This window comes from Tenrec ecaudatus, chromosome 12 (assembly GCF_050624435.1).
Source record: "Tenrec ecaudatus isolate mTenEca1 chromosome 12, mTenEca1.hap1, whole genome shotgun sequence".
NCBI lineage: Eukaryota > Metazoa > Chordata > Mammalia > Afrosoricida > Tenrecidae > Tenrec > Tenrec ecaudatus.
The window spans coordinates 141,528,400-141,536,756 of record NC_134541.1 but is presented as its reverse complement, the minus strand read 5'-3'; the positions used below and the strand labels follow the sequence as shown (position 1 = coordinate 141,536,756).

Genomic DNA, 8,357 nt, shown 5'->3' with positions numbered 1-8,357 from the left:
CACACGCGACCCATCAGACAGCGTCCGGACGGAGTAGCAGCGCGGAGAAACCATTTCTCAGTTCCACGCGTGGGCGGTGGGACGAGTCCGGGGGTCACAGGAAGCAAACTGGCTACGCAGCCCCTCCCTCCGCTGGCCACGCGACTACAATTGCCACGCCTCCTTCCGTGCACGTGGCAAGGCCACGCCTCCTTCCAGCTGAGGAAACCCTAGTCCGCCCGGCGAGGTCACGTGCTTCCACCCGCACGGCCCGGAAACGCCCACGCGGACTCCACACGCGCCTGCGCCACCGCCGCTCCCCTCCATGCGCCTGCGCGGCCTGTGTCATGGCGGCCGCCCGCCCCTTAGCGCTTTACCCTCCGGGCGCCTGGGGAGCCGCTTCCGGAAAGCCGCCGCTCCTGCAGGCGCCCTTAGAGGCCCCTCTGGAGCTTCCAGGCTTGAGACGGCTCCCTGGCGGGGTTTTCCGCCGGGAATCGCGCTCTGCGGACGCCACCGTGGCCCGCCCCTCCGGGTCCGCCCCTCCCCCGGCGCTGTGGGGTGCCGCGCTCCCGGGGGCGGGGCTGCTGGCCGGCGCCTTCCCGGGGTCTGCCTCGTTTCTCCCACGGCCCCCAGGCCCTGGCACAGACTTCTCGTAGCCGCGCGCTTGTGTCGGTCTGCCCTTAGGGAGGAAGTCGTGAAGTTCGGGTCTTAAAATACTCTCACACCTGTCAAAGCTTTTCCAACATTTTAACTTTCAGTGGCCGTGGTCAGCGGAAAGGGACGGCCCGACGGCGTGGACAGACGCGGCTGCAGCCCTGGGTCCAAACACTTGCGGGAACTGCCCAGGCGGTGCTTGGTTGTACACCGGGCCCCGCCTCCCCCCAACTTTGTGCGCTCCACGGTATCTGGCCCTGCTAGGAACATCCGCCCACCCAAAGGTTCTGATTTCAAGCAATGTAATGAGTTACAAAAATCCCTCGAAGCTGCATTAAGTACCATAGACTAACTGCATTTCTAAGGGGGCTTTTTCTGATTACATTAAGTGAAATAACGGGTTTCATCGGTACTGGTCATTGTACGTGTATATTGATACCGAAAGTCCTTGTTGGGTGACTCCTGGAGGCAGGGGTGGGAGAGAAGGTGTCAGACCTCAGGAGCAGCATGTCCTCCTGCAAGGCAGCAGCGTCCAGAGCTGACACCTGCCCTCCCTCCATTATGCTGACTCAGGACCCTGCTGGGTTGGGCTGAGCTGAGGTCAGGGATGAGTATTAGAGAGGCATGGAGTTAGGGAAATGTCTTGTGAGACACATCACCCCAGAAGGAATCTGGAGGGTCAATTCCTTATGGAGAAACGAAGGGGCCCTGGGAGGAGGGTGGGGATGAAGGTGGGAAGGATAAGCTGTGTAGTCTTATTCCCTTGACTCTTTCCTTAGCCTTGGCAATTCCCCCTCAAAGAGGAGACTGGGGTGGCTCATGGGGCCTTTGGGAGTCCGCAATCAGGAAAGTGGGGCCTGAGAAGAGAGGAAGTTGGAGGAGGAAGGAGCAGGAGGGGCTGAGTTAGGTGCTCATGGAGAGCTGAGTGAGGAAAACAGGACCAACTCTAAACAAACCCCCCTCCCTTTGGGGGATGCCCAGGAACTGGAGTGTGGGGGTTGGGGGCTACGAGCCAACCTTTCCCCTTCGGGTTAGAACTCCCCTACCTGAGATCTGCAACCTGCCCCCTGCTCTTCTTCCAAGAAACATATAAGCCCATCAGCAGTTGTGTTTCTTGAAGTTTGGGGCCCAGGGTTGGGGTCCATCCCAGGGAATGACTCATTAGACAGGACAGTGAGGTCTTCATGGAAGTCCACAAGACCACAAGGAGTCTTGGCCAACAAACAGCCCAAAATCTGAAGTGAAGATGAGCACATAGGGCCAGGTGGGAGCCTCCAGGAGGAAGGAAGGAGCAGGACACCTGGAATGGGCAGGAAAGGCAGCTTGAGCCTGGCAGGAGGTGGTAGATGGGGACAGCCAGATCTCTGTGGGCAGATTGACATCCACCTATCACCATAGGTGTGGCCAATGTTGGCCTAAGATTTGGTGTGCCCATTGTGACATACCTGGGATTTGTATTCGGGTTGTGGTTTTGCCTCTGTGGTTCTCTTTTCTTTCTCTTAAAGTGTAATCAAACCAAACCCACTGACATCAAGTCGGTTCTGACTCTTAGCGACCCTACACAGGGTTTCTGAGGCTTTGGCTGTGTCCATCTGTTGGAGCAGACAGCCTCATTTTCCTCCCTCAGAAAGACTGTTGGATTTGAACCGCCGACTGTCCAGTGCTTATCCAGCAGCACCACCATGACTTCTGAAAAATGGGATGTAGTATGACAATCCTGATGAAGATTTCAGGTTACCCTGGAGGATCAAAGCTGCAGTCTTGGGAGACACTAAGGTAAATTGGCATGGCATACTTCCCCAAAACAATGTTCTGCATGCTACTTTGCTGAATAATGACTGGGGCCAAAGTTCATCAGTAGCCATCTAAGGTACAACTGCTGGTTCCTATCCATCAAGAAGAAAAAAACTGATGAAAACAGAAAGACGTGGAAACCATTAGTCCAGTGGACTAATGGACCATGAAAGCTTCAGTTTCCACAACCCTGAGATCAAGAGAACAAGATGGTACCCCACCACCTATGAGCTGCTGTGAAAAGGATAGCATTAGGGCATCTGGGATAGTGGGAGGAAAACATGGAAGAGAACTCGAAATCATAGGAGACCAGGTTTACTGTTTTGATGGAGGCAGATGGGCCCCTGAAACTCTGACCCATCATCACCCTTCATGTCTCAAACTAAACTCACCATGTGCTAAAATAGCCATTGGATATTGAAAGGCAGCATTTATCTAAGGACAACATGGAGGAGCTTCAGGCAGCAGGAGGAATGGCAGCAAGCACAGGGAGGCCATGGGGTAATTGATGGACACAGAGTGGACAGTGGTGGATGCCCGTTGAAAGTGTTTGAAATGGGTATGAATGTTGAATGTAAAAACTATGATCTACATTTTGAACCTTGACCCAACTCATGATGACAAGTAAAACTAAGAAAAACCAACAGGATGACAACGGCATCAGAATTACTATTAAAACTAACTCCGGAAAAATTTCAGGCAACTAATATTCTGTTGACTACCTAAACGACTTCTCTTTCTGGACCCATTAACCATACTGAGGTGCAGCTTTTACTTTGCCGGCGGAGAGTGAGGACAGGAGCAGCTACCTGGGTCTGTGCAGAGTGAAGACAGGAGCAGCTACCTGGGTCTGTGCAGAATGAGGACAGGAGCAGCTATCTGGGTCTGTGCAGAATGAGGACAGGAGCAGCTACCTGGGTCTGTGCAGAGTGAGGACAGGAGCAGCTACCTGGGTCTGTGCAGAGTGAAGACAGGAGCAGCTACCTGGGTCTGTGCAGAATGAGGACAGGAGCAGCTACCTGGGTCTGTGCAGAGTGAGGACAGGAGCAGCTACCTGGGTCTGTGCAGAGTGAGGACAGGAGCAGCTACCTGGGTCTGTGCAGAGTGAGGACAGGAGCAGCTACCTGGGTCTGTGCAGAGTGAGGACAGGAGCAGCTACCTGGGTCTGTGCAGAGTGAGGACAGGAGCAGCTACCTGGGTCTGTGGAGCAAAAGGACAGGAGCAGCTACCTGGGTCGATGTGTCACCTGTGACACTAATGGGATGGTGAGTAGAATGGCCTTGATCGTGAAGAGCAGCCTCTCAGCTTTGGCCCATGAGCTCCTAATGCAGTGCTGGCGAGATGAAGGATTTTGAGGGTCAGGGAGAATGGTGGCCACAGACAAGGTGCCTTCCCTGCTGGTTTTTCAAGACCCGTCATCCAGGACGCCCACTTCAGCCCACACATCCTTGGCGTCAGTGCTGCTTTCAACAGGAGCTGCCTGCGTTGTTTAGGCAGAAAACCACATTTCTCTGGCTGCAAACACATGCTTTTTGTTTTAATTAACATTTTACTGGGGGCTCCTACAGCTCTTTTGGAAATGCATCCATCAATTGTATCAAGCATATTTGTACCTATGTGGCCATCATTATTTTCGAGACATTTACTTTCTATTGAGCCCAGGAGATGTGCTTAAACAATCTTTCTTTCCAGACCTTCCCACCTTCGTCTCCGACCTGCCCTTCCCGGTCTATTCTTGGCGATTCCTGGGAACTCACAGAAGAAGCTTAAGGAAATGACCTTCCCCTCGACTGGTCCCAGGGCTCCGCTCAAACAGATGAGAGTGTGAAGTGGTACATTTTTAGATGAAATTTCTTTTGGAAATACTTTCTCTTTTATATCCATAACCCTCTGCTAATGTTTTAGACCAATCTTGACAACCCTGCTTGAGATCCCTGGAGCTGGTATGTTTGATGCCGGGAAGATGCGTCTGCGTGCTGCAGCGTGACCCAGTCCGCCGTGGAGAGCGGATGGAGAGGAGAAGACCAACAGCAGTGGGGCCAGCGAGGCACAAACAGAACAAGAAAATAACCAACAGTCTGGTGCTGCCCTGGGGAGAGAAGCAGCTGGGGCAGGAGCTCTGCCTGTGAATTCATCGCCTTAGCAGCAGCTGTCGTTGCGAGCATTGTCGTGGCTACCGTTCATCAGCAGTCATGCCCGTTGTTGTAACGGTAGTCTCCTCTCTCACAAGACGGTATCTCACTTTTCCCTGGAGAGCTCCTCCCTCGGGGTCCTTCTGGTCTCTTACCCCATCTGACTTGGCCACTCGCTCACCTGGCCCTCAGAGACTCTGTTGGTCCCACCCTGGTGGGTCCTGCTGTTCTGCAAGGTCCCAGTGTTTCCCAACAGGAAGCACAAGGCTCCTCAGTGCCACCCCTGGAGGGCTTAACAGAGGGACCATTGGCACAGATGGGGCCAGAGGGCCCAAGGACACCAGGGAAAAGGTGCTGTCTGGTCAGAGCTGTGAGTGGGTTCTGGGAAGAGGGAGCAGCGCAGGGGCCTGAAAAGAGGCCATGACCTTCATGAGGGCATAAAGAAAAGCTGAGATGACCTCGTAGGAGAATGAAGACCCTAACTTCACTCCTCTGCCTCTTGCCAGTCGGTGGCCTAGGTTTCCATGGGTAACATATATTCAGACAGCACAGGCTGTTGGTGCCTCCCCTGCAGGTTAGCCTCAGGGCAGAGAGCAGCTAGAAGGCCAGTGGACACAGGACACCCTGAAAACCCTGTCTCCCTGGTCACAGTGTCCACTCCAATGCCTGTGTGTGCCAATCCCACGCTTAGCCATGTCATGTCAGCAGGTTGAAGTAGGTCACACTGGAGCATGGACACACACACACACACACCCATGGTGGCAGGCTCTGTGGACCAGGGTTTGGTTACTGTTCTGCAGGAGGAGGGGTGGAGAAGGTATCAAGGAGCTAGATTTCACTTGGACCTTGCCATAGCCGTTGTGTTGTTAAGGGGCAGGAAAAGTTGAGGAAATACTCTTCCAGTGTTCAGAAACGATCGATTTTCCAGCAGAGCAGTCATTGACACCACAGTGCGGGCCAGGCCCCATCCTCATGGTCTTGTTGCCACCTGAAGCTCAAATGCAAACAAAAGTGCTCACCAGCAGTCACAGCTGGATGCAGCCATTGGTCCACTGTAGCTCCAGGGCCCCCACAAGCGTTTGCCAGCCTCCTGGGTGTCACCTGCTCTCTGGGCTTCACGTGGACGGGGTGTCACCCTTGTTGTGAGGTGTTGTCGAGGTGGCTCTGACTCACAGCGGCACCATGTGGAACAGAAGGAAGCTGTGCCGCCCTCGCGGTTGTCGTGCCGGAGCCCACACCATAAAGTGCCACTGTGTGTCATCGCCTGCAAACTGTGCGCCAAAAGAAATCCCTGGTGGGGTAGGCAGGGAAGTGCTGGACTATAAGCCAGAAGTTTGAGAGTTCAAGCGATCCAGAGGACTCAGAAAAAAGGCCTGGGGGTCTGAGTTGGAAGGTCACAGCCTGGGGGACCCCACGGGGAGGTTGTTCTACTCTGCCCTCACAGGAGGGTCTGGAGTTGTCACCATCAGTGGGAATCCACCAGGTGGAAACTATCAATTAGCCACCAATGACGGGCTTCAGCTAGTTTGTTTCAGTAAAAGTTGTCATGAGCTCATGAACATAGACCCAAGCCCATGGTTTGAGCCAGGGAGATGTTTGTTGGAGGTCTCAGACCTGGGCTGTGTTCTCAGCCCCACCCCCACCGGGGCTCTGCTCTAGGACAGCTGGCGCTTTGTACTACACAATGTCCATTTCTCACGCATCCAACTCTCAGTTTTCCGCAGCTGCGATTATACCAAGTCTAGGTATGAATGATCATGTTCAGTTGGTTTCCAAGGAGATTCACTTCCTTCCTTTTGCTCCCAGATTGGCATAGACCTTTGGGTACTTGCAGTGATTTTATTTAACTTGTATATTATTCCAAATGTGGCAGATGGTTCAATTATTCAACAGATGCCCACAGAGGTCTCTCCTGAGCACCCCCTTGTCCTCACAAGAGCAGGGCACAGTGGGGACTTGTGAGGGTTGTGTTAGCATTCCTGAGTATTTGCAGAAAAGCCGGGGTTGCTGGAAATGACGTCTCCATCCCACAGGATGATCAAGTGCAGCACGGCCACATCAGAAACAGCACCATCAGTTCAAGTTGATAAAACCAACACGAGAGCGATAAGACTGTGTCCCTTTCTTCTTCTTTTTTTTTTTTTACCAACAGATAAATCAGTTTATTAAAATAGTTGATTTAAGCATCTGCAATGGTGACTTCAACCTCTACTCCAGGCTCAATACTGATGGAAGTGATCTGCTTCCCTCTCTCAGACGGACTGTGCAAGTCAATGAGACGCTTGTGGATCCTCATCTGGAATCGATCCCAGGTCTTAGAACCTTCCCCACAGGGAGTTTTCCTGGTCGTAATTCTCAGAGTCTTGGTAGGCAGCCTAACTGGTCCCTTCACTTTCAGGTTCTTCTCCTTAGCCCCTCTGATCAAGTCAGCACACACTTTCTCCAAGGATTTCACGTTGCGGCTGGTCAGAGTAATTCTCATTCGGTGAATGGGCCACCTCTGGTTCCACAGGTGTCTTTCCGGTGTCCTTAAATGCCATGGCGGCGGGGCGCTTCCTGACCGACTTGTTCCTCGGAGAGAGCGAACAGCGGTGAGTCAGGAATGGGAGGGGGTACGGAGCATGGCGGGACGACGGCTGCGTCTTCCTCAAAGAGCGTCCCTTTCTTAATTCAGTAAATATGTCTCAGTTTATACAGGTTCCACGTGAGCACAGTGGATTGTTCCAGATGACCCCTTCTTCCCAGTGTGATCCATATTTTTTCATGATCAAAACACAGCCAGATGCCTTTACACAGTGAATAAAACACATCTTCCTGGTCATCTCTGCTGTCAGCCAAGGATCCCCCTGGCGTGAGAAAGATGTCAGTTGTGCCAGGTCCTCTTCTGACTCGGCCTTGGATTTCTGGCAGTTCCCTTTTGGTGTCTTCTGTGACCATATGACAATTCTCTTCTGCAGACGTGTACCTGTGTGTGATCTCACTGTTGTTGGTCAATCATTTCCTCCTGCTGTTTGATTGCTTTTCTTTGGACTGGTCAGGGATGTGGATCTCCGCTAGTTGGCTGACCAGGTAGTTATGCATAGACCAAGAGACAGTCGTTCGAACTGACCAAGGGGAAACCTGATCATGGGTTAAAGTCAGAGAAGGTGTGTCTCAGCATCATGGGGACCGTCAGCTGGACATTTCTGGGACACAAGCACTGGATAACAGGGAGTTCTTGATACCCAAGCCCGGGAAATGCCACCTGGTGTGTCAGCAAAAGTCTCTTTCGAGCAAAGAAGAGGACAGCACAGCTCTCTGGTCACAGTACAGACCAGGAGTCCCAGCCTCCGGTGAACTGCCAACCACAGACCTGCAGACAGCCACACCTGTCCCCTGCCAAGGTGCAGGGAGATTTTATCTATGGCATAGAAAGCAGAATTGTTACAGCAAGAGGTTTGAGGTGAGTGGTACACTTGTAAAGTGAGAGTGCTGCCCTTGTTTGGTGCAGCCCCATCGGTGCTAACGACGGTGACCATAGGGCTCGACCCTGCACCGTCCTCACCTCGTCAGACTGCTGCGCCTGCTGTCTCCCTCCGTCTCTGCAGAGTCTGCCTCTTCTCACCGACGTTCCCTTTGACCAGGACAGGGACCCTCCTGGGGATGTGGCCAGGGCACATGGATGAAGTCTTGCTGTCCTCACTTCCGAGGAGCGAGCAGAGGGTGCATTTTCCAAGCAAGCGTGTTTGCTCTTCCCCAATTCATGGACCACAGGTCCTTGCTGCCAGCACCATAATTCCCATGCTTTCCTGCTTTCTC

The 8,357-nt window shown here is 53.0% G+C and overlaps 1 long non-coding RNA gene across 1 annotated transcript; it reads left to right on the top strand.

Moving 5' to 3' along the window:
- Positions 1-377: 377 nt before the first annotated feature.
- Positions 378-6,940, top strand: LOC142422175 (uncharacterized). The gene is made up of 3 exons (XR_012779059.1): positions 378-880; positions 2,261-2,409; positions 4,120-6,940. It is a non-coding gene; the product is annotated as an uncharacterized LOC142422175 (long non-coding RNA).
- The last annotated feature ends 1,417 nt before the right edge of the window (positions 6,941-8,357 follow it).